Below are 25,470 nucleotides of genomic sequence, written 5' to 3'. Positions count from 1 at the left end.
GCACGGGTGAGACAATAGAGTTAGGGCGCCAGGGGCAACTAGTCTTTCCTGCTCCCGTTACCTGCATTTCATTCCAGCGCTCTGGTCCTTGTCATAAAATCTCCTCCGGTCAGGAGTGCTGGAATCATAACAGTGTATTGCTGCACAGTGGGATGGCGTCCGGGGTAGGGGGGTTTGCTGCACAGTGGGATGGCGCCGGGGGGGGGTATTGCTGCAAAGTGGGATGGCGCCCGGGGGGGGGGTGTATTGCTGCACAGTGGGATGGTGCCCGGGGGGGGGGGAGTGCTGCACAGTGGGATGGTGCCGGGGGTGTGTGTGTATTGCTGCATAGTGGGATGGCGCCCCGGGGGGGTGGGGGGGTGTATTGCTGCACAGTGGGATGACGCTTGGTCCAGAGCTTCCCGGTGCGTCTTGCAGGCTGGCATATAGGGGGAGACAGGGAGCAGCTCCTCTCAGGCTGACGTGCTGTGAGAGGTAACAGCCGTGGGGCGGGAGCAAGGTCCATGAAGGGGGGTTGTGATAGTGCCATGCTGTCAGTCTTTGGGGAAGGGGGGAATGATGGTGCTGCCCTGTCTATGGTGGAGGAATGGGGGGGAGGGAATGATGGTGCTGTTGTGTCTGTCTATGAGGCTGGGCTGGATGGTACTGTCCTATCTGTCTGTGGGGAAGAAGGAGATGATTCCACTGGCCGGCCTGTCTGTCTATTTGGGGGGGTGATTGTTGGTGGTGTGCTGTCTATGGAAGGCAGGAGGCTGCTGGGGGTGGAATAATAGCTTTTTCATAGCTTTTTGTCTATGGAGGGGGTGGGGTGGTGGCTGCACTGTCTTTGTGTGGTGGTAGGGGGCGCCTGCGCTATCTGTATGTGAAGGGAGCGGGGGTGCCTGCGATATCTGTATGTAGAGGGAGCGGGGGGTGCCTGCGCTATTTGTATGTGGAGGGAGCCTGTGCTATCTGTATGTGGAGGGAGCGGGGGTGCCTGCGCTATCTGTATGTGGAGGGAGCAGGGGGTGCCTGCGCTATTTGTTTGTGGAGGGAGCCTGTGCTGTCTGTATGTGGAGGGAGGGAGCCTGTGCTGTCTGTATGTGGAGGGAGGGGGGTGCCTGTGCTGTCTGTATGTGGAGGGGGGGGGGTGCCTGCGCTGACTGTGTGTGGTGGGTGCCTACGCTGTGTATGGAGGATGTAATATTAAACATTATGTGCACCGCCAGGCTACAGGGACACACTCGGCACCATCCCACTGTGCAGCCACTCCCTCCACCCCCGGACCCGACTACTGGAACGAACTTCACCGGATAATAGGTGAGGGGTTTTTTTGTTTGTTTTTTACAGGTACCCCTATTGGATTGGATTCTACTGGACAAGTGGACGTGATTCTCGGCGTGGGATGTAGGTAAGTAATCTGTCTCTCATTTTTACAGGTACCCCTATTGGATTCTACTGGACAAGTGGACGTGATTGGCGACGTGGGATGTAGGTAAGTATGTGTGAGTGTAAGTGTGTTTAAATAAATTTTTACTTTCACGGTGTGTGAGTTGTGTTTTTATTTGGGTATTTCTTTTGTTGTGGAACTACAGGTACCAGCGGGTCCGTTATTTTCCAGCATGCTGGTACTTGTGGTTCTCACTACCAGCATGCGGGGGAGGCTTGCTGGGACTTGTAGTTCCACAGCAAAAGACAATATTCTTTTTTTGTCACTTTGAAAGACTATCAGCCCCCCATCCACCGCCCAGGGATGGGGGGACAGCCTCGGGCTTCACCCCTGGCCCTTGGGTGCCTGGGGGGGTGACCCCTTGATTTAAGGGGTCCCCACTCCCCCAGGAAACCCCGGCCAAGGGTGACTAGTTGGGGGGGTAATGTCACGGCTGCAGGGACCAGTATAAATGTGTCCCCCAGCTGTGGCATTATCTCTCTGGCTAGTGGAGCCCAGTGCTGGTTTTAAAAATACGGGGGACCCCTACGTCTTTTGTCCCCCGTATTTTTGGAACCAGGACCGGACAAAGAGCCCGGTGCTGGTTGTCTAAATACGGGGGAACCCTATGCATTTTTTCCCCTGTATTTAAACAGCCAAAGAGCCCGAGGCTGGTTATACGTAGATGGGGGGACCCCACGCAATTTTTTTTTTCACTTTTAACTTTTTAAATACTGTACACAGTGAAGCCCTGCACGGATCTCACTGATCCGGCCGGGCTTCATTGTGTAAAGTCTGGCAATGTTTTACTATTCACTCCCGTAATACACTGCCGGCAATATGAATTACACCGACACTGGTGAATTCGATTTGAAAAAACACGGTAGTTTAGTAAATTACCGTGTTATTTCTCAAAAGCTGCATTCTCACACTGCCGATGTCAGCCGAGATTGATTTTGGCTGAAATCGGCAGAAATGAGAATGTTAGTAAATATACCCCTTTGTCTCAATCACTATATCTTTCTCTCCCTGCCTTTGTGTCCCTGTCTCTCTTCCTGTCTATCTCTCCATCTCTCTCTCTATCTGTCTCTCTGCCCGTCTGTCTTTCCCTGTCTCTCTCTCTCTCTCTCTTCCTCCGTCTCTCTCTCGAGTCCCAGTGGCTGTACCAAGTGTCCAAAAAGTCATCTGTTGGGAGGTCGTCATTCAGTATACCGATGCCGGCATTCCAATCGCAGTAATGCCGACAAGGGTGCAGAGAGTACCCAAACCTCCATCCCGTACCCCTAACCCTCCCACTCTGCAGCCTAACCCTAACCCCCCCCTTACCCACAGCCTAAACCCATCCCCCCCTTTCCCACAGCCTAAACCTAACCCGCCCCCCTTAGTGCCTAACCCCCCTCTCTGTAGCCTAACCCTAAGACCCCCCTCCTCCCCCCTGAGTGTGCCTAACCATAACCCCCCCGCGTGCTGTGGCAGGACCTGGCTCCAGGCATGTTCCAATAGAGTGTCCGTGCAGGGCGCCAGCCTTAAAGGGCGGCGCATGCTAGTGCCGCCATATTGGAGCCTGCCTGGAGCCAGGTCCTGCAGTAGTGGCTATGTGTGCCAATGAGGGGGAGTGCTGTGGGCGGGCCAAAGCTAAACTACTCTGCATGCTGTGCGGCACTGGCGTCACACAGCGCGCACAGATTAGCTTTGCTTTAGTCCGCCTCCACAGCACTCCCCCTCGTCGGCACACACAGCCACTGATAGGACTTAGCCAGGAGGTGGGCCGCGGGATGGACACTGCTGCAGACTCAGTGCAGCTGTCCCGCGAGTGCGAGTGTATCTGGCACTCTGGGGGCGAGTGTATCTGGCACTATATCATCCTATATATGACACTCCCCCACTCATCCCCTTATTTAAATGAGATAGTCTAAATCTCCCATAGCCAAAATCTCCCATAGCCAAAATCTCTTGCACACTTAGTCAAAATCTCTGGTAAAGTTAGTCAAAATCTCCTACTGCCAGTTCAAGAGAAATCTCTCAGTCAAAATCTCTCATAGTCAAAATCTCTCCGTGTGTATGCACCTTAAAGGTCTTAAAGGTTAGAGTCTAGCCATCATAGATGTACTGTAACCTACCAACATAGTGATTAAGGCAAAAATCAGACTTAGGGTGTGTACACACGGTGAGATAAATCTGTGAGATTTTGACTATATAGTCAAAATCTTATGAAAAGTTAGTGCATATCTCATGGTGCTAGGCAGCTTGCGATACAGATTCGATCCCGATGCTCGCTCCCGTGGGGTCGGTATCGTAAGGCTAGATAGACTGTGCAGGCAAGTCAATCTTGACTATCTAGTGTACAATCTAGTACAAAGTATAGTCAAAATTGGCACTTAGTCAAAATCGTACGTAGACAAAATCTCAACCACAGATAGTCAAAATCTGTACAATCTGTGCTATCTGGGCTCTGGGGGAGTTCAAGGGAAATAGCATAGTCAAAATCGAACATAGCAGGGATCTAACCGTGTGTACACACCTTTAGGGTGTGTACACACGGTGAGATCCTTGCTATGCCTGATTTTCCCTTGCGATTTCCCTTGAACTCCCTGGAGCCCAGCACCACCGATTTTGATTTATTTTTCTTGAGATATGGACTATGTGTGCTTACGATTTTGGCTTATGTGAGATGTCATTGACATGTAAGATGAACTAGATAGTACACCGATCTAGCAAGGATTGACTTGCCTGCACAGTCTATATTTTCTTGCGATACCGACCTGGCGGGACCGCGCATCGGGATCGAATCGGGATCGCAAGGTGACTTTCACCTTGCGATCTGCACTAACTTTTCTAGCGATTTTGACTATATAGTCAAAATCGAAAGAAAATATCTGTCAGAATCCGTTTGGATTTCCCTTTGTGAGAACATATTAGCAGGGACTGATGTTCATGGTACAATAGCAAGTTTATTAAAGCAGTGTACAACTGTAAACAATAAGAATAAACCAGGAATAATTAGAAAACACAAAATGAAAGGGAGAACTGAGGGGACATGGGATGCCAGGAGACTGAGTACATAAAAACTGTGTAGACTGTGGAAACACTTGAGACACTGTGGACTGTGAAGGCACTGTAGCAGGATCACAGGATAGCACTGTGGTAGAGCATGCAACGTAGCAGGATAACAGGATTGCACTGTAGCAGGATCACAGGATAGCACTGTGGTAGAGTATGCAACGTAGCAGGATAACAGGATTGCACTGTAGCAGGATCACAGGATAGCACTGTGATAGAGTATGCAACATAGCAGGATAACAGGATTGCACTGTAGCAGAATCACAGGATAGCACTGTGGTAGAGTATGCAATGTAGCAGGATAACAGGATTGCACTGTAGCAGGATCACAGGAAAGCACTGTGGTAGAGTATGCAACGTAGCAGGATAACAGGATTCCACTGTAGCAGGATCACAGGATAGCACTGTGGTAGAGTATGCAACGTAGCAGGATAACAGGATTGTACTGTAGCAGGATCACAGGATTGCACTGTAACAGGATCAGAGGATAGCACTGTGGTAGAGTATGCAACGTAGCAGGATAACAGAATTGAACTGTAGCAGGATCACAGGATTGCACTGTAACAGGATCAGAGGATAGCACTGTGGTACAGTATGCAACATAGCAGGATAACAGGATTGCACTGTAGCAGGATCACAGGATAGCACTGTGGTAGAGTATGCAACGTAGCAGGATAACAGGATTGCACTGTAGCAGGATCACAGGATAGCACTGTGGTAGAGTATGCAACGTAGCAGGATAACAGGATTGCACTGTAGCAGGATCACAGGATTGCACTGCAACAGGATCAGAGGATAGCACTGTGGTAGACTATGCAACGTAGCAGGATAACAGGATTGCACTGTAGCAGGATCACAGGATTGCACTGTAACAGGATCAGAGGATAGCACTGTGGTAGAGTATGCAACGTAGCAGGATAACAGGATTGCACTGTAGCAGGATCACAGGATAGCACTGTGGTAGAGTATGCAATGTAGCAGGATAACAGGATTGCACTGTAGCAGGATCACAGGATTGCACTGCAACAGGATCAGAGGATAACACTGTGGTAGAGTATGCAACGTAGCAGGATAACAGGATTGCACTGTAGCTGGATCACAGGATAGCACTGTGGTAGAGTGTGCAACATACCAGGCTAACAGGATTGTACTGTAGCAGGATCACAGGATAGCACTGTGGTAGAATATGCAACGTAGCAGGATAACAGGATTGCACTGTAGCTGGATCAGAGGATAGCACTGGGGTAGAACCTGGCAGTTCTATGGATGATTTAGCAGTAGAGACCAGCATAACCAGGACCAGGAACTGAGACAACCTTGACACGATGAACTGGCAACAGGGAGCCTGTGTGGCTGGCCTAAGTAGTGAGTTCAGGTGCTGCTCACAGCTGTGGTAACAGCTAATAATCAAGCTGTAGATACAGAGCAGAGTGCTGAGCACCAGAGCAGAGAGCGCCACCCCAGGCATGGAGGAGAAACGGCATGGATCGTGACAGTACCCCCTCCCTAAGGAGTGGATTCCAGATGCTCAACACATGCCAGAGTCTGAATCAAAAGGTAGAGGGCATATCAGGGTATGCTCATGCTGCCAAGGAAGTCCAACAGAGGCTTTCAACTTAGACTTTCCCTTTTTCTTCTTTCTCCTTTTTGTAGATTTCCCAGCAGGAACAGTAGACTGAAGCTGAAGAAAACCAACAGGTAAGCTGATTGGGGCTGGGCAGCGCTTTGTAGACTCTCGGGCTGGGCAGCACTCTGTAGACTCTCGGGCTGGGCAGCACTCTGTAGACTCTCGGGCTGGGCAGCACTCTGTAGACTCTCGGGCTGGGCAGCACTCTGTAGACTCTCGGGCTGGGCACTCTGAACCCCTCACTGGGGCTGGACACTCTGAAGAACCCCCTCCTGGGGCTGGACACTCTGAAGAACCACCTCCTTGGGCTGGACACTCTGAAGAACCCCCTCCTGGGGCTGGACACTCTGAAGAACCCCCTCCTGGGGCTGGACACTCTGAAGAACCCCCTCCTGGGGCTGGACACTCTGAAGAACCCCCTCCTGGGGCTGGATACTCTGAAGAACCCCCTCCTGGGGCTGGACACTCTGAAGAACCCCCTCTTGGGGCTACAGGCTCAGAAACTCCTCCTGGGGCAACAGGCTCGGAAACTTTAGGTGGAAGACCAGTTTTGAGACAGATGGTATTTAAAGATTGGAGATGCACTCTGCCCCCATTTCTTGGTTTTCGAATGGGACAAGTTAGAATAAAATGTCCTTGACCCCCACAATACAGGCAAAGTTTATTGTCTCTGCGATGCTGGCGTTCTGTTTCTGAGAGGCTAGGTCGAGGGAAACTTTGGAACCTGCCTCTTGTCTGTGGAAGAAAGGTGCCCCTAGCATGCCTAGTCCATGGGTCAGAAGAAAACTCCTTTTCTGGAGCTATTTTACTGGGGTCCACCAGTCTCCCCAGGAATTCAGGTAGAATGCATAGAATACTGGATACTAAAGTCTGTAGCTGGTCTAACTTTTCCTTTAAAATCCCCAGTCGTAATGAATCTAAAGAAGGTGATGGTTTGGGAGCTGTGGGGTTAACGAGCTGTGAGAAAACTCCCTCAGGCAAATTGCAATTATCTTCCCTGTTTGTTTTGGGCCAGTTCATACTGTCAGAATCCGTTTGGATTTCCCTTTGTGAGAACATATTAGCAGGGATTGATGTTCACGGTACAATAGCAAGTTTATTAAAGCAGTGTACAACTGTAAACAATAAGAATAAACCAGGAATAATTAGAAAACACAAAATGAAAGGGAGAACTGAGGGGACATGGGATGCCAGGAGACTGTGAATACACGGGATGCCAGGAGATGGAGTACATGAAAACGGTGTAGACTGTGGAAACACATGAGACACTGTGGACTGTGAAGGCACTGTAGCAGGATCACAGGATAGCACTGTGGTAGAGTATGCAACGGAGCAGGATAACAGGATTGCACTGTAGCAGGATCACAGGATAGCACTGTGGTAGAGCATGCAACGTAGCAGGATAACCGGATTGCACTGTAGCAGGATCACAGGATAGCACTGTGGTAGAGTATGCAACGTAGCAGGATAACAGGATTGCACTGTAGCAGGATCACAGGATAGCACTGTGGTAGAGTATGCAACATAGCAGGATAACAGGATTGCACTGTAGCAGAATCACAGGATAGCACTGTGGTAGAGTATGCAACGTAGCAGGATAACAGGATTGCACTGTAGCAGGATCACAGGATAGCACTGTGGTAGAGTATGCAACGTAGCAGGATAACAGGATTGCACTGTAGCAGGATCACAGGATTGCACTGTAACAGGATCAGAGGATAGCACTGTGGTAGAGTATGCAACGTAGCAGGATAACAGGATTGCACTGTAGCAGGATCACAGGATTGCACTGTAACAGGATCAGAGGATAGCACTGTGGTACAGTATGCAACGTAGCAGGAAAACAGGATTGCACTGTAGCAGGATCACAGGATAGCACTGTGATAGATTATGCAACGTAGCAGGATAACAGGATTGCACTGTAGCAGGATCACAGGATAGCACTGTGGTAGAGTATGCAACGTAGCAGGATAACAGGATTGCACTGTAGCAGGATCACAGGATTGCACTGTAACAGGATCAGAGGATAGCACTGTGGTAGAGTATGCAATGTAGCAGGATAACAGGATTGCACTGTAGCAGGATCACAGGATTGCACTGTAACAGGATCACAGGATAGCACTGTGGTAGAGTATGCAACGTAGCAGGATAACAGGATTGCACTGTAGCAGGATCACAGGATAGCACTGTGGTAGAGTATGCAACGTAGCAGGATAACAAGATTGCACTGTAGCTGGATCACAGGATAGCACTGTGGTAGAGTGTGCAACATACCAGGATAACAGAATTGTACTGTAACAGGATCACAGGATAGCACTGTAGTTGAATATGCAACATAGCAGGATAACAGGATTGCACTGTAGCAGAATCACAGGATAGCACTGTGGTAGAGTATGCAACGTAGCAGGATAACAGGATTGCACTGTAGCAGGATCACAGGAAAGCACTGTGGTAGAGTATGCAACGTAGCAGGATAACAGGATTCCACTGTAGCAGGATCACAGGATAGCACTGTGGTAGAGTATGCAACGTAGCAGGATAACAGGATTGCACTGTAGCAGGATCACAGGATTGCACTGTAACAGGATCAGAGGATAGCACTGTGGTAGAGTATGCGACGTAGCAGGATAACAGGATTGCACTGTAGCAGGATCACTGGATAGCACTGTGGTAGAGTATGCAACGTAGCAGGATAACAGGATTGCACTGTTGCAGGATCACAGGATTGCACTGTAACAGGATCACAGGATAGCACTGTGGTAGAGTATGCAATGTAGCAGGATAACAGGATTGCACTGTAGCAGGATCACAGGATAGCACTGTGGTAGAGTATGCAATGTAGCAGGATAACAGGATTGCACTGTAGCTGGATCACAGGATAGCACTGTGGTAGAGTGTGCAACATACCAGGATAACAGGATTGTACTGTAGCAGGATCACAGGATAGCACTGTGGTAGAGTATGCAACGTAGCAGGATAACAGGATTGCACTGTAGCAGGATCACAGGAAAGCACTGTGGTAGAGTATGCAACGTAGCAGGATAACAGGATTCCACTGTAGCAGGATCACAGGATAGCACTGTGGTAGAGTATGCAACGTAGCAGGATAACAGGATTGCACTGTAGCAGGATCACAGGATTGCACTGTAACAGGATCAGAGGATAGCACTGTGGTAGAGTATGCAACGTAGCAGGATAACAGAATTGCACTGTAGCATGATCACAGGATTGCACTGTAACAGGATCAGAGGATAGCACTGTGGTAGAGTATGCAACGTAGCAGGAAAACAGGATTGCACTGTAGCAGGATCACAGGATTGCACTGTAACAGGATCAGAGGATAGCACTGTGGTACAGTATGCAACGTAGCAGGAAAACAGGATTGCACTGTAGCAGGATCACAGGATAGCACTGTGATAGATTATGCAACGTAGCAGGATAACAGGATTGCACTATAGCAGGATCACAGGATAGCACTGTGGTAGAGTATGCAACGTAGCAGGATAACAGGATTGCACTGTAGCTGGATCACAGGATAGCACTGTGGTAGAGTGTGCAACATACCAGGATAACAGGATTGTACTGTAGCAGTATCACAGGATAGCACTGTGGTAGAATATGCAACGTAGCAGGATAACAGGATTGCACTGTAGCTGGATCAGAGGATAGCACTGGGGTAGAACCTGGCAGTTCTATGGATGATTTAGCAGTAGAGACCAGCATAACCAGGACCAGGCAGGAACTGAGACAACCTTGACACGATGAACTGGCAACAGGGAGCCTGTGTGCCTGGCCTAAGTAGTGAGTTCAGGTGCTGCTCACAGCTGTGGTAACAGCTAATAATCAAGCTGTAGATGCAGAGCAGAGTGCTGAGCACCAGAGCAGAGAGCGCCACCCCAGGCATGGAGGAGAAACGGCATGGATCGTGACAATATCTCACCGTGTGTACACACCCTAACACAGGGATTGACCTTTAAAATGTTATTTAACATCATGTTTGGCCTTAAGGTTGTGTACCAAAATATTTAGATATAAATGGATAAATAGGGCAGGTCATAATGGGAAGGCAAAATGTATGCTTATGTAGGTATGGACTTGGCATCAATATGTTTGTTGCATGTTGTTTTTTTAAAACAAGTTTAGAAAAATATCTATATAAAAAAAAAGACGAATTTAAATTTTACCCCAATCAAACACACACAGACAAAGGCAGCATGACGCCCGCACAACAGATGATATGGAGGAACCTTATGTGCTTAACCTGCAGCCCGGTAGACCCGACCACAACAAGTACGCCACCTATGGCTCTGCCTCCGCCACCAACTACTCCAATACCACAAATGAGCCCAGCCACACCACCGCCACAAAACCCAGAGCAGGCCTACCCAGCTGCTCTCAAGTCTGTCACATTACATGCCCCGAATAAGTTGCACTATGAGCAGACAAAATTCTGAACTCAGCAGAATTGGTACTTGCATGGAACAAATGCGGGCTGACAACAGCCACATGATGCAAACCTTGGCCAGGATTATGGACGACCAAATGAGGCAGCATCAGAACTACCTCAATCTTCTTGAAACAAACAATCGCCTTTGTGAAAGTCTAGGAAGAATCATAAAAAACAACACGGCATCAAACTACCAACTTAATGCCACACTAACCAACCTCAGCCACAATATCTCTAACCTACACACCCAACAAGTGAGCACCAGCTCAGAAACAACAACCCCTTTAAATACACCTATTTCATCCCCAGTAAGAAGATCCAGAAGAAGAGGATCGAATGTCCCTGGCCCAGACTCTGCCGGCTCTAAGGGCCCACAAAACAAACAAAAAAATGTTTTCCACAACAGGTGTTTGTTTCTTAGGGGGGTAAAGATTATCAGGTTGATTAAAAAGCTAATTTTCACTCCAAAAAATATAATAAACATATTTGTTTGAACAAGATTCATCTGATTTGTGTCTGAAATCAATATAGTTATATTGAGTTAATTTAGATTATGTTATTATTGTGAAAATGTGTTACACAACCCCCCCCCCCCCAAAAAAAAATGTCTTTACATAATGGGTGGCCATGAATAGGCCACATACAGAAGTAGCCACCTTTATCTTGAGTGGCTGAGGCGTTTGTCCCGATCGAGCATATGCAGCGTAGGGAGGCGCGCCTAGTCACAGAGAGGCGTACCTAATCGCACGGAGGCAGACAGAGCGTTTGGCGTTACCTTTACGTGTAATACCTGCGATCAGCCACCAGATGTCACTTTTTACAATCACCACTGCGCATGCGTGTGGTCTCCCGTAAAATACAATACTGAAATATATAATAAGGAAGGACTACTTTACTAAGGCGTCTCATTACGCTGCATACAGTAAATACTCATTACGCTGCATTATTTAATACAGTACTGTATATACGACACAGACGCAAATAGTACAGCATACAGTATATGATCCATCTACAATACTTTATGAATACTGTACTGTATGTGAGCGTCCAAGTCCCGCAGACAAAACATAAAACCAGTAGTGTACACTGTCGCAAATGGATGTGTGTTAGAAGTTCACTATTGCCTCTCAAGATTAGGAATTTTGTACAGTATGTTATCGTCCTAATCCCGTAGCCATTACAGCATAATCAAAACCAATGGATTTATACATTTGTCTGCGGCGAAGTGGGGAAGTGTTTCGCTTCCTATACTCAGAGTCCCGGGTTCGATTCCTTAAGTACGAATGCATGTTAGTTTTTTTCAGACACTTTATTATTTTTTTTATTCACATAAACCAGGGCAAAGCTGCATGAGCGGTTCTAATGTTAAGGTTCTATGCTCCGTACAGTACACATACAATTCTGTAGCTGGGCAGACTGAATAGAAATGGCTACCACCTATGACTCCTTGCCCCACAGAGGCCCTAGGCTACGGAGCAAGTAATAGTCCAGATTGTACAGACTATGGGGCAATGCTGAAGGAGCGTCACAATCCCCTAGCTAAAATACACAGTATGCACATTATGGTACACCGGACTCGATCGCATAGCACACTGGCAAAATGGCCGCCGCCCCTGAACCCTTGTGCAGGTTATGGGGCAATGCTGAAGGAGCGTCACAATCCCCTAGCCAAAATACACGGGCGATGGGGATAAGCTACTGTAGGATTGCATACAGTATTACGGTACACCGGACTCAATCGCATAGCACACTGTCAAAATGACCACTACCCCTGAACCCCCACCTCGTGGCAGGCAGCAGTCGGGTATGGAATGAGAAATGGCATAAGTTGTGCAGGCTACGGGGCGATGCTGAAGGAGCGTCACAATCCCCTAGCCAAAATACACAGAGATAAGCGAGGTCTATGCACATTACAGTACTGTACGTTACACCGGGCTCGATCGCATAGCAAACTGACAAAACACAAGTTTTACATAAAGCAGGCCAAAGCTGCAGGAGAGTTTCTACTTTAAAGGTTCTATGCACCGTACGGTACTGTACACATACAATTCTATAGCAGGGCAGACTCAATTGAAATGGCTACCGCCTGTGACCCCTAGCTCCTAGGACGCACTCAGCTATGGAGCAAATAACAGCACAGATTTTGCAGGCTACGGGGCAATGCTGAAGGAGCGTCACAATCCCCTAGCTACAATACACAGGGGCGATAGAGATAATCGAGTGGCTGGAGGGGGGTCCCCTTGATTTAAGGGGTCCCCACTCCTCCAGGGTACCCCGGCCAGGTGTGACTAGTTGGGTATTTAATTCCATGGCCGCAGGGACCGGTATAAAAGTGTCCCCCGGCTGTGCATTATCTGTCCAGCTAGTGGAGCCCAGTGCTGGTTCAAAAAATACGGGGAACCCCTACGCTTTTTTGTCCCCCTTATTTTTTGCACCAGGACCAGGCGCAGAGCCCGGTGCTGGTTCTAAAAAGATGGGGGATCCCGTGTCCATTTTTTCCGTATTCCTGCCGTAATTCGACCGCAATTGCATATACTGTACCCCTTAATGTCACTGCTTACAGTATACAGTATTTAGACATGAGCTTGTGTACAGTATCTGTCATGAGGTGCTTTTTTCACTGACACTATAACTTTTTTCTATTGTAATATACTGTACAGAGGCGGCAAACTAGCCAAACGGGAATAATCAGCTTCTGCTGAATAAAATGAGATGCTACAGTACATGCCTATATTCTGTGAGTGACTGCGGCTCTATGAAATTAAATCAGAAAATGTAAATGTGAAATGCATTACTAATGTGTGGCATTACTGTACTGTATGTGTATAAGGTGTACTACAATATTTTCTGGTGTAACATAAGGAAAGGGCACTACTGCATGGTCTAATGCAGTGGTTCTCAAACTCGGTCCTCAGGACCCCACACAGTGCATGTTTTGCAGGTAAACCAGCAAGTGCACAGGTGTATTAATTACTAACTGACACATTTTAGAAGGTCCATACAGTAGGTGGAGCTAATTTTTTCAATTGTGATTCTGTGAGACCTGCAAAACCTGCACTGTGTGGGGTCCTGAGGACTGAGTTTGAGAACCTGTGGTCTAATGTAAATAAAGATGAATGTGGTGGGGTGTAATGTGAATAAGGGGCAATACTGTTAGGAGTAATGTGGTACTATGATATGATGTAATGAGAATAAGAGACACCACTGCATGATATAATGTGAATAAAGTTGCAGTACTGTGTTGTGTCATTTCATCTTCGGGTATTATTGTGTTACCATGCCCCTTCCCAGCAAGAACATACTGTACACTGTTTTGGGCTGGCACTAAATGTGCACATTGTTCTTATTTAGATTATAGGGGGTAGGAGTGCCAAAATGGGTGATGGTGCTGGGAAAGGGGTGCAGGGTTAGAGGCGGAACTACGTAGCATCTGTGCAAGAGGGCATCAGCCAAAATCTAGCCTAGGGCATCATGTTGGTCAGGTATGGCTCTGATAATACTGTATACTGTACTCTTACTGTACTTTGCATTCAATACAGATACTGTTTGCACACAGGTTTTACATGAATCATTGGCAATGCTGCAGGAGTGTCTCATTAGGCAATCTAAAATATACCACGACTATGGGTGGGGATACAGTAGGGAAGTTCTGTCACCATAAGCTGTCTGCTGTGTATAGCATATTTCCATCTGAGATGCATTTGTGTGTTTGTAATAAGAAAAAAACATTTTACTGTACATTTAGTGGATACAGTATTTCTCCCCCACAATGACGTATCATACTGTACAGGTACCCTCATGTACTGTACCGTACCATACTGTAAAATTGAATATTTATTGGAAAAGCATCAATATTAATGTAAAAAAAAGTATTTATTACAACATCCGATTCCATGTACTGCACTGATCAAAATGTACAGTACTCTTATTCAGGACTTATAAAACTGAAAATAACTGTTCATACACATCAATAACATTACTACTGTATAATATTCTACATTAGTTTATGCAATAATCAGACAAAGGCAATTTTATAATTTTTTTTAATAATGCACCAATTTAAAATTTTAAACAGAAAATACAGTACAGAACTACATATTTGTGGCTTGACCATTTCTTTCGACTACAACAGGTAATACTTTATACAGGTGATTTATATAATTATTACAATGTTCAGGTGTGAGTACTTCTAGCCAAAATTTCTTTATCCCATCCAACAGTTGCTGTTTTGTTGTTGGCTTTGCAACACTCCTAATGTACCTCTTCAATTGAGCCCACACTAATTCGATTGGGTTCATGTCTGGTGATCTATATAAAAATAAAAATAAAGCGTATAGAAAAAATTAATGACATTACAGTAAATAGAGAAAATTAAACATACAATATTGTACTGTTTATTAAACAAAAAAATAAATTTACAGTACTAGAGTGCTATCCAAAATTTTACTTGTACACTGTTGAAAGAATACTCACTCTGGTGGTGTGCGTTCCCAATTCATACCTTTCTCTTCCATAAATTTGGCTGAGGCGGAGTGTTTAGGATCATTGTCTTGGAATATCCTATGGTGAGTTGGGTAATATTTATTCACAAATGGCACCATACATTCCTCTACTATTGTTTCTTGGAAAAATTTCTTATCCATGATCCCTACAGAAATCAAAAAATGTTGTTCATTAATAAGCAACTCCTTTTATTGTGCAGTTACATGTACTCTACAGTACAGCATGTATTTTTACAGAACACAGGCACAGAATAAAGTATAGTACTGTACCTTCGAAAAATAATAGGGGACCAGCTCCTAATCGTGATATGCCTCCCCATACATGGACTTTCAATGGATGCTTTGGGCGTGGTTTTAATGAGATATGGTTACGTTTCCGGAATGACATTCTGGAGAACCGCTCAAGGGCAACAGACGATTCATCTGTGAAAATTACATCATCAAATGTTTCACCACTCTCAATCCATCGCCGTGCCTGTTCCACTCTCTTTTCTTTATTCACATCTCTTATCATTGGAGATATCCTGTGAAGAGCCAAAAATAATGAAATCAGATACAGTTATGAAATTACAGATTTACAGATTACTGTATATACAGTAGACTGTATGTGCAGTATACTGTATTATATACCTACTGTATACATTAAACTGTACATACATTAAGGTACATACAGAGTAATATATATACACATACTGTTCATACACACACACACACACACACACACACACACACACACACACTATACAGTATGTAATCATCACAATAAGCCGGCAATGCTTCATTGCTGTCTCTGAGTGCCTATACAGTAGGTATCTCTTTTGGGATAGAATATATACAGTATATACACACACACATACTGTATATAGTATAAAGTACACACTCTGTATAATGATTTATGGCATTGTTATATCACGTATCAAGGGATTATTAACAGTGCATTTACTGTATGGTTTATACTGCTTTCAGTATTTTACCTTGTTGCGCCAAAGGTCCATCCCATTTTCCGTCGCATCCTTCTGATGCTGGTGGCCGATATGTCCAGGTCATACTTGGAATGGAGAATTCGTTTTATTTGCAAAGCAGTACGCTCATCATCCTCACGAGTTAGTTCCTCCACAATTTGTTGCACTCTCCTACAGTACAATACAGTATGAAAAATATGAATTAATGAACAGCACAATCACAGTTACAATAGATGAAGTTTTTTTTTTATTTCCAAAAAATTGTCTATGGTATAAAGCAAGTCATTTAAACATTACAGTAGTGTACAGTACGTACCATGTGCATTTTGTAGGAAATACAAATCTGGGCGTTGTTCTCTCGAATGCATGATAGCGCACCGTTTCTAAAGTGACTATAATGCCACTTTCCTTGAGCCATGCATGGATCTCTTTGATGGTTTTATTTTCTTTTTTCATGTTGGCGATTATCTTGCTCATCGTTTTGTTGATAGTTACTGGCATGTTGTCCAACTATAATTCCTGTATGGAGAAAAAACATTTGTGAATACTGTAGTCTAAAATTTACACATCTGAAAATGCATAAGAGTTTTATGATAGAAGTTAATACTGTACATGTTTACTATCCAGTACCTGATGTTCAAATTTAAGTATTGTATACTGTCCAGTACTGAAAATACCACTTCAGTGTTATGGACTGCAATTAGTTTCCTGTATGAAACAGATACAGTACAGTAAATAACCCTCCTTGGAAGTGCATGGGCCCTGTGAGACTTACAATAGTGTACAGCATAAGGGTCGACTGACATGATGTACAAGCATTACATACAGTACATATCAGTACTGTATGTAAATTCTTCAATTATTGCCTAACAACAATGCTGCTTACTGTATATTAAATACTGTAGGCCTAGAAATGTGCATCTCAATATAGTAGTTAAAAACACAGGGGCCTATGTGGATAAGCGAGTTCTATGCATACTAAAAATGGCCACCGACCGTGAACCCCCAGCACGTGGCAGCGCTTGGATATGGAGTGAGATACAGTATGGTATACATTTTACAGTCCAGGGGGCAATGCTGAAGGAGCGTCACAATCCCCTAGCTCAATTACACCGGGATAAGCGAGGTCTATGCACATTACGTTATACCGAGCTCGATCGCTGAGCAACCTGACAAAATGGCCGCCGACCGTGAACCCCCAGCACGTGGCAGCGCTCGGATATGGAGTGAGATACAGTATGGTATACATTTTACAGGCCAGGGGGCAATGCTGAAGGAGCGTCACAATCCCCTAGCTCAATTACATTGGGATAAGCGAGGTCTATGCACATTACGTTATACCGAGCTCGATCGCTGAGCAACCTGACAAAATGGCCACCGACCGTGAACCCCCAGCACGTGGCAGCGCTCGGATATGGAGTGATATACAGTATGGTATACATTTTACAGGCCAGGGGGCAATGCTGAAGGAGCGTCACAATCCCCTAGCTCAATTACACCGGGATAAGCGAGGTCTATGTGCCTTAGAGGACTCGGACGCTCGCATTTGTAAAGCACGGTACAGTATTTTCCACCGCCTCCTGCTAGCCTGTTGCCCTTCCCCCCTGGGAGCCTGCACAGATCATGCAAGAGACAGGGAGGGAATTCAGGTCATGTGCAATACACAAACGCCGAATATCTACTGTATACTGTAGTACTGTTTTGCTCACTTAGTAGCGTCAGAATACACTCATTCCTACTCATTGCCGCTGTGCAGTTGCATTTAGCGTAAAGAATCGCTCCTGCAGATGTACTTTGATTTATGTGAAACCTGTGTTCATCCTTCCATTGGATGTATTAGAGAGAAAAAATACTTTTTTTAAATGAATGTCACGGGAACACATAAAAAAAAAAGGTTGGCATTTCCTTCCCATTGGTGTTGGGTTACAGTATGCCGTAGTGGACTCGGGCGCTCATGTAATTGCATTTCAAAGGCACAGTATTTTCCATCGTCTCCCCCTACCCCCATCGCCCTTCCCCCCTGGGAGCCTGCACAGGGAGGGAATTCAGGTCATGTGCAATACACAAACGCTGAAGATCTACAGTACTGTTTTGCTCAGTTAGTAGCGTCAGAATACACTCATTTCATTCACGCTGTTTAGGTGCATTTAGCGTAAAGAATCGCTCCTGCAGATGTACTCTGATTTATATGTAACTTGTGTGCACCTTTCCATTGACTGTCTTACAATGTAAATAAAATAATACAGTGTATTTTTACAATTAAAAAAAAAAAAAAGAAAGAAAGCACATCAGGTCTCGAACCCTGGACCCCCAGCGTGGGAGGTGGGAGCCTTCACCCCTAGCCCACGACGCCTCATGAGAGATTCCCAATTTCATGTGTGAAAGTACTGCACACAGCGCCCGGCCCCCACCCCATTGGTGTTGGTTTATGCCTTAGAGGACTCGGACGCTCGCATTTGTAAAGCACGGTATTTTCCACCGCCTCCTGCTAGCCCTCCATTCCCATTATGCATTAGCGAACTCAGACGCTCATGTACAGTATTTTAAAAGCACGGTGTTTATACATTGTCCTGTACATTCTTCCTTTTACACAATTACTGTAGTTGCGTCTCCATACACATACAGTACATACAGTACTGTAGGTCACCATCTTTTTCCACCGCCTCCCGTTACGCCTACAGTATTGCCAGAGCTGTAGATCAATCCGCCGCTATACTGTACGATCGAAAGTACTGGATTAGTGGAGCATTAGCCACACAGTGGTGGAGATGTGTAATGCATGATGAGTATCTAGATCGCCTCAACGTGCCTACCTGTGGTTAAACTCAGCTATCGCCTTAGCGTGACTAAACGCCCGTCTCGGCAGAGAAACAGTCAAGATAAAGGTGGCTACATCTGTATGCTGAACCTATTCTGGGCAAGACATTACTGTATGCCAGTGACACTCCTGGTTCAGCCACCATAGTGTACAATCTCATTTGCTATGCAATGCACAGAACACAAGTGTGTCTAAATTAAAGAATAATGTGAGTGAGGTCAGTAAAATTATTCTACAATGTGTGTTAAGTCACATTACACATGTATTTTTAGATTTTAACTAGTGATGAGCGGGTTCAGTTTCTCGGGAACCGAACCCCCCCGAACTTCACCCTTTTTACACGGGTCCGAGCAATACTCGGATTCTCCCGTATGGCTCGGTTAACACGAGCGCGCCCGAACGTCATCATCCCGCTGTCGGATTCTCGCGAGATTCGGATTCTATATAAGCAGCCGCGCGTCGCCGCCATTTTCACTCGTGCATTGGGAATGTTAGGGAGAGGACGTGGGTGGCGTCCTCTCCGTTATTGTTGAACTTGATTGTGCATTATTGCTTAATTGTGGGGAGGGCTGGGGAGCAGCTGTATAATATAGGAGGAGTACAGTGCAGAGTTTTGCTGATCAGTGACCACCAGTTATCCGTTCTCTGCCTGAAAAAAACGCTCCATATCTGTGCTCAGTGTGCTGCATATATCTGTGCTCACACTGCTTAATTGTGGGGACTGGGGAGCAGCTGTATTATATAGCAGGAGTACAGTGCAGAGTTTTGCTGACAGTGACCACCAGTATACGTTGTCTGCCTGAAAAACTCGCCATATCTGTGCTCAGTGTGCTGCTTTATTGTGGGGACTGGGGACTACCAGTATAATATTATATAGGATGAGTACAGTGCAGAGTTTTGCTGACCAGTGACCACCAGTATATAATATATAGCATTACGGTACAGTAGGCCACTGCTGTACCTACCTCTGTGTCGTCATTAAGTATACTATCCATCTAAATTCTATACCTGTGGTGCATTTCAGTTGTGCAGTTTGCTGACACAGTGACCACCAGTATACTATATATAGCAGTACGGTACGGAAGGCCACTGCTGTACCTACCTCTGTGTCGTCATTAAGTATACTATCCATCTACATTCTATACCTGTGGTGCATTTTAGTTTTGCAGTTTGCTGACACAGTGACCACCAGTATACTATATATAGCAGTACGGTACGGAAGGCCACTGCTGTACCTACCTCTGTGTCGTCATTAAGTATACTATCCATCTACATTCTATACCTGTGGTGCATTTTAGTTTTGCAGTTTGCTGACACAGTGACCACCAGTATACTATATATAGCAGTACGGTACGGAAGGCCACTGCTGTACCTACCTCTGTGTCGTCATTAAGTATACTATCCATCTACATTCTATACCTGTTGTGCATTTTAGTTTTGCAGTTTGCTGACACAGTGACCACCAGTATACTATATATAGCAGTACGGTACGGAAGGCCACTGCTGTACCTACCCCTGTGTCGTCATTAAGTGTACTATCCATCTACATTCTAAACCTGTGGTGCATATTAGTTTTGCAGTTTGCTGACACAGTGACCACCAGTATACTATATATAGCAGTACGGTACGGAAGACCACTGCTGTACCTACCTCTGTGTCATCATTAAGTATACTATCCATCTACATTCTATACCTGTGGTGCATTTTATCTTTGCAGTTTGATGACACAGTGACCACCAGTATACTATATATAGCAGTACGGTACGGAAGGCCACTGCTGTACCTACCTCTGTGTCGTCATTAAGTATACTATCCATCTACATTCTAAACCTGTGGTGCATATTAGTTTTGCAGTTTGCTGACACAGTGACCACCAGTATACTATATATAGCAGTACGGTACAGAAGACCACTGCTGTACCTACCTCTGTGTCGTCATTAAGTATACTATCCATCTACATTCTATACCTGTGGTGCATTTTAGTTTTGCAGTTTGCTGACACAGTGACCACCGGTATACTATATATAGCAGTACGGTACGGAAGGCCACTGCTGTACCTACCTCTGTGTCGTCATTAAGTATACTATCCATCTACATTCTATCCCTGTGGTGCATTTTAGTTTTGCAGTTTTCTGACACAGTGACCACCAGTATACTATATATAGCAGTACGGTATGGAAGGCCACTGCTGTACCTACCTCTGTGTCGTCATTAAGTATACTATCCATCTACATTCTATACCTGTGGTGCATTTTATCTTTGCAGTTTGCTGACACAGTGACCACCGGTATACTATATATAGCAGTACGGTACGGAAGACCACTGCTGTACCTACCTCTGTGTCGTCATTAAGTATACTATCCATCTACATTCTATACCTGTGGTGCATTTTAGTTTTGCAGTTTGATGACACAGTGACCACCAGTATACTATATATAGCAGTACGGTACGGAAGGCCACTGCTGTACCTACCTCTGTGTCGTCATTAAGTATACTATCCATCTACATTCTATACCTGTGGTGCATTTTAGTTTTGCAGTTTGCTGACACAGTGACCACCAGTATACTATATATAGCAGTACGGTACGGAAGGCCACTGCTGTACCTAGCTCTGTGTCGTCATTAAGTATACTATGCATCTACATTCTATACCTGTGGTGCATTTTAGTTTTGCAGTTTGCTGACACAGTGACCACCAGTATACTATATATAGCAGTACGGTATGGAAGGCCACTGCTGTACCTACCTCTGTGTCGTCATTAAGTATACTATCCATCTACATTCTATACCTGTGGTGCATTTTAGTTTTGCAGTTTGCTGACACAGTGACCACCAGTATACTATATATAGCAGTACGGTACGGAAGGCCACTGCTGTACCTACCTCTGTGTCGTCATTAAGTATACTATCCATCTACATTCTATACCTGTGGTGCATTTTAGTTTTGCAGTTTGCTGACACAGTGACCACCAGTATACTATATATAGCAGTACGGTACGGAAGGCCACTGCTATACCTACCTCTGTGTCGTCATTAAGTATACTATCCATCTAAATTCTATACCTGTGGTGCATTTTAGTTTTGCAGTTTGCTGACACAGTGACCACCAGTATACTATATATAGCAGTACGGTACGGAAGGCCACTGCTGTACCTACCTCTGTGTCGTCATTAAGTATACTATCCATCTACATTCTATACCTGTGGTGCATTTTAGTTTTGCAGTTTGCTGACACAGTGACCACCAGTATACTATATATAGCAGTACGGTACGGAAGACCACTGCTGTACCTACCTCTGTGTCGTCATTAAGTATACTATCCATCTACATTCTATACCTGTGGTGCATTTTAGTTTTGCAGTTTGCTGACACAGTGACCACCAGTATACTATATATAGCAGTACGGTATGGAAGGCCACTGCTGTACCTACCTCTGTGTCGTCATTAAGTATACTATCCATCTACATTCTATACCTGTGGTGCATTTTATCTTTGCAGTTTGCTGACACAGTGACCACCGGTATACTATATATAGCAGTACGGTACGGAAGACCACTGCTGTACCTACCTCTATGTCGTCATTAAGTATACTATCCATCTACATTCTATACCTGTGGTGCATTTTAGTTTTGCAGTTTGCTGACACAGTGACCACCAGTATACTATATATAGCAGTACGGTACGGAAGGCCACTGCTGTACCTACCTCTGTGTCGTCATTAAGTATACTATCCATCTACATTCTATACCTGTGGTGCATTTTAGTTTTGCAGTTTGCTGACACAGTGACCACCAGTATACTATATATAGCAGTACGGTACGGAAGACCACTGCTGTACCTAACTCTGTGTCGTCATTAAGTATACTATCCATCTACATTCTATACCTGTGGTGAATTTTAGTTTTGCAGTTTGATGACACAGTGACCACCAGTATACTATATATAGCAGTACGGTACGGAAGGCCACTGCTGTACCTACCTCTGTGTCGTCATTAAGTATACTATCCATCTACATTCTATACCTGTGGTGCGCCTCTTTTTTTCTTTGCATCATGTGCTGTTTGGGGACAATTTTTTTGAAGTGCCATCCTGTCTGACACTGCAGTGATACTCCTAGATGGGCCAGGTGTTTGTGTGGCCACTTGTGTCGCTTAGCTTAGTCACACAGCGACCTTGGTGCGCCTCTTTTTTTCTTTGCATCATGTGCTGTTTGGGGACAATTTTTTTGAAGTGCCATCCTGTTTGGCACTGCAGTGCCACTCCTAGATGGGCCAGGTGTTTGTGTCGGCCACTTGTGTCGCTTAGCTTAGTCACACAGCGACCTTGGTGCGCCTCTTTTTTTCTTTGCATCATGTGCTGTTTGGGGACAATTTTTTTGAAGTGCCATCCTGTCTGACACTGCAGTGCCACTCCTAGATGGGCCAGGTGTTTGTGTCGGCCACTTGTGTCGCTTAGCTTAGTCACACAGCGACCTTGGTGCGCCTCTTTTTTTCTTTGCATCATGTGCTGTTTGGGGACATTTTTTTTGAAGTGCCATCCTGTCTGACACTGCAGTGCCACTCCTAGATGGGCCAGGTGTTTGTGTTGGCCACTTGTGTCGCTTAGCTTAGTCACACAGCGACCTTGGTGCGCCTCTTTTTTTCTTTGCATCATGTGCTGTTTGGGGACATTTTTTTTGAAGTGCCATCCTGTCTGACACTGCAGTGCCACTCCTAGATGGGCCAGGTGTTTGTGTCGGCCACTTGTGTCGCTTAGCTTAGTCACACAGCGACCTTGGTGCGCCTCTTTTTTTCTTTGCATCATGTGCTGTTTGGGGACAATTTTTTTGAAGTGCCATCCTGTCTGACACTGCAGTGCCACTCCTAGATGGGCCAGGTGTTTGCGTTGGCCACTTGTGTCGCTTAGCTTAGTCACACAGCGACCTTGGTGCGCCTCTTTTTTTCTTTGCATCATGTGCTGTTTGGGGAATATTTTTTTGAAGTGCCATCCTGCCTGACACTGTAGTGCCGCTCCTAGATGGGCCAGGTGTTTGTGTCGGCCACTTGTGTCGCTTAGCTTAGCCATCCAGCGACCTCGGTGCAAATTTTAGGACTAAAAATAATATTGTGAGGTGTGAGGTGTTCAGAATAGACTGGAAATGAGTGGAAATTATGGTTACTGAGGTTAATAATACTATGGGATCAAAATGACCCCCAAATTCTATGATTTAAGCTGTTTTTTAGGGTTTTTTGAAAAAAACACCCGAATCCTTAACACACCCGAATCCGACAAAAAATTTTCAGGGAGGTTTTGCCAAAACGCTTCCGAATCCAAAACACGGCCGTGGAACCGAATCCAAAACCAAAACACAAAACCCGAAAAATGTCCGGTGCACATCACTAATTTTAACTAGAGATGAGCGCCTGAAATTTTTCGGGTTTTGTGTTTTGGTTTTGGGTTCGGTTCCGCGGCCGTGTTTTGGGTTTGAACGCGTTTTGGCAAAACCTCACCGAATTATTTTTGTCGGATTCGGGTGTGTTTTGGATTCGGGTGTTTTTTTCCAAAAACACTAAAAAACAGCTTAAATCATAGAATTTGGGGGTCATTTTGATCCCAAAGTATTATTAACCTCAAAAACCATAATTTACACTCATTTTCAGTCTATTCTGAATACCTCACACCTCACAATATTATTTTTAGTCCTAAAATTTGCACCGAGGTCGCTGTGTGAGTAAGATAAGTGACCCTAGTGGCCGACACAAACACCGGGCCCATCTAGGAGTGGCACTGCAGTGTCACGCAGGATGTCCCTTCCAAAAAACCCTCCTCAAACAGCACATGACGCAAAGAAAAAAAGAGGCGCAATGAGGTAGCTGTGTGAGTAAGATTAGCGACCCTAGTGGCCGACACAAACACCGGGCCCATCTAGGAGTGGCACTGCAGTGTCACGTAGGATGTCCCTTCCAAAAAACCCTCCCCAAACAGCACATGACGCAAAGAAAAAAAGAGGCGCAATGAGGTAGCTGTGTGAGTAAGATTAGCGACCGTAGTGGCCGACACAAACACCGGGCCCATTTAGGAGTGGCACTGCAGTGTCACGTAGGATGTCCCTTCCAAAAAACCCTCCCCAAACAGCACATGACGCAAAGAAAAAGAGATAGTATACTCGTAACTAGTATGTATGTATAAAGAAAGAAAAAAAAACCACGGTTAGGTGGTATATACAATTATGGACGGGCTGCCGAGTGCCGACACAGAGGTAGCCACAGCCGTGAACTACCGCACTGTACTGTGTCTGCTGCTAATATATAGACTGGTTGATAAAGAGATAGTATACTCGTAACTAGTATGTATGTATAAAGAAAGAAAAAAAAACCACGGTTAGGTGGTATATACAATTATGGACGGGCTGCCGAGTGCCGACACAGAGGTAGCCACAGCCGTGAACTACCGCACTGTACTGTGTCTGCTGCTAATATATAGACTGGTTGATAAAGAGATAGTATACTCGTAACTAGTATGTATGTATAAAGAAAGAAAAAAAAACCACGGTTAGGTCACTGGTATATACAATTATGGACGGGCTGCCGAGTGCCGACACAGAGGTAGCCACAGCCGTGAACTACCGCACTGTACTGTGTCTGCTGCTAATATATAGACTGGTTGA

Source organism: Pseudophryne corroboree, chromosome 3, assembly GCF_028390025.1.
Source record: "Pseudophryne corroboree isolate aPseCor3 chromosome 3, aPseCor3.hap2, whole genome shotgun sequence".
Classification (NCBI taxonomy): domain Eukaryota; kingdom Metazoa; phylum Chordata; class Amphibia; order Anura; family Myobatrachidae; genus Pseudophryne; species Pseudophryne corroboree.
This window is presented reverse-complemented; position numbering follows the sequence as displayed.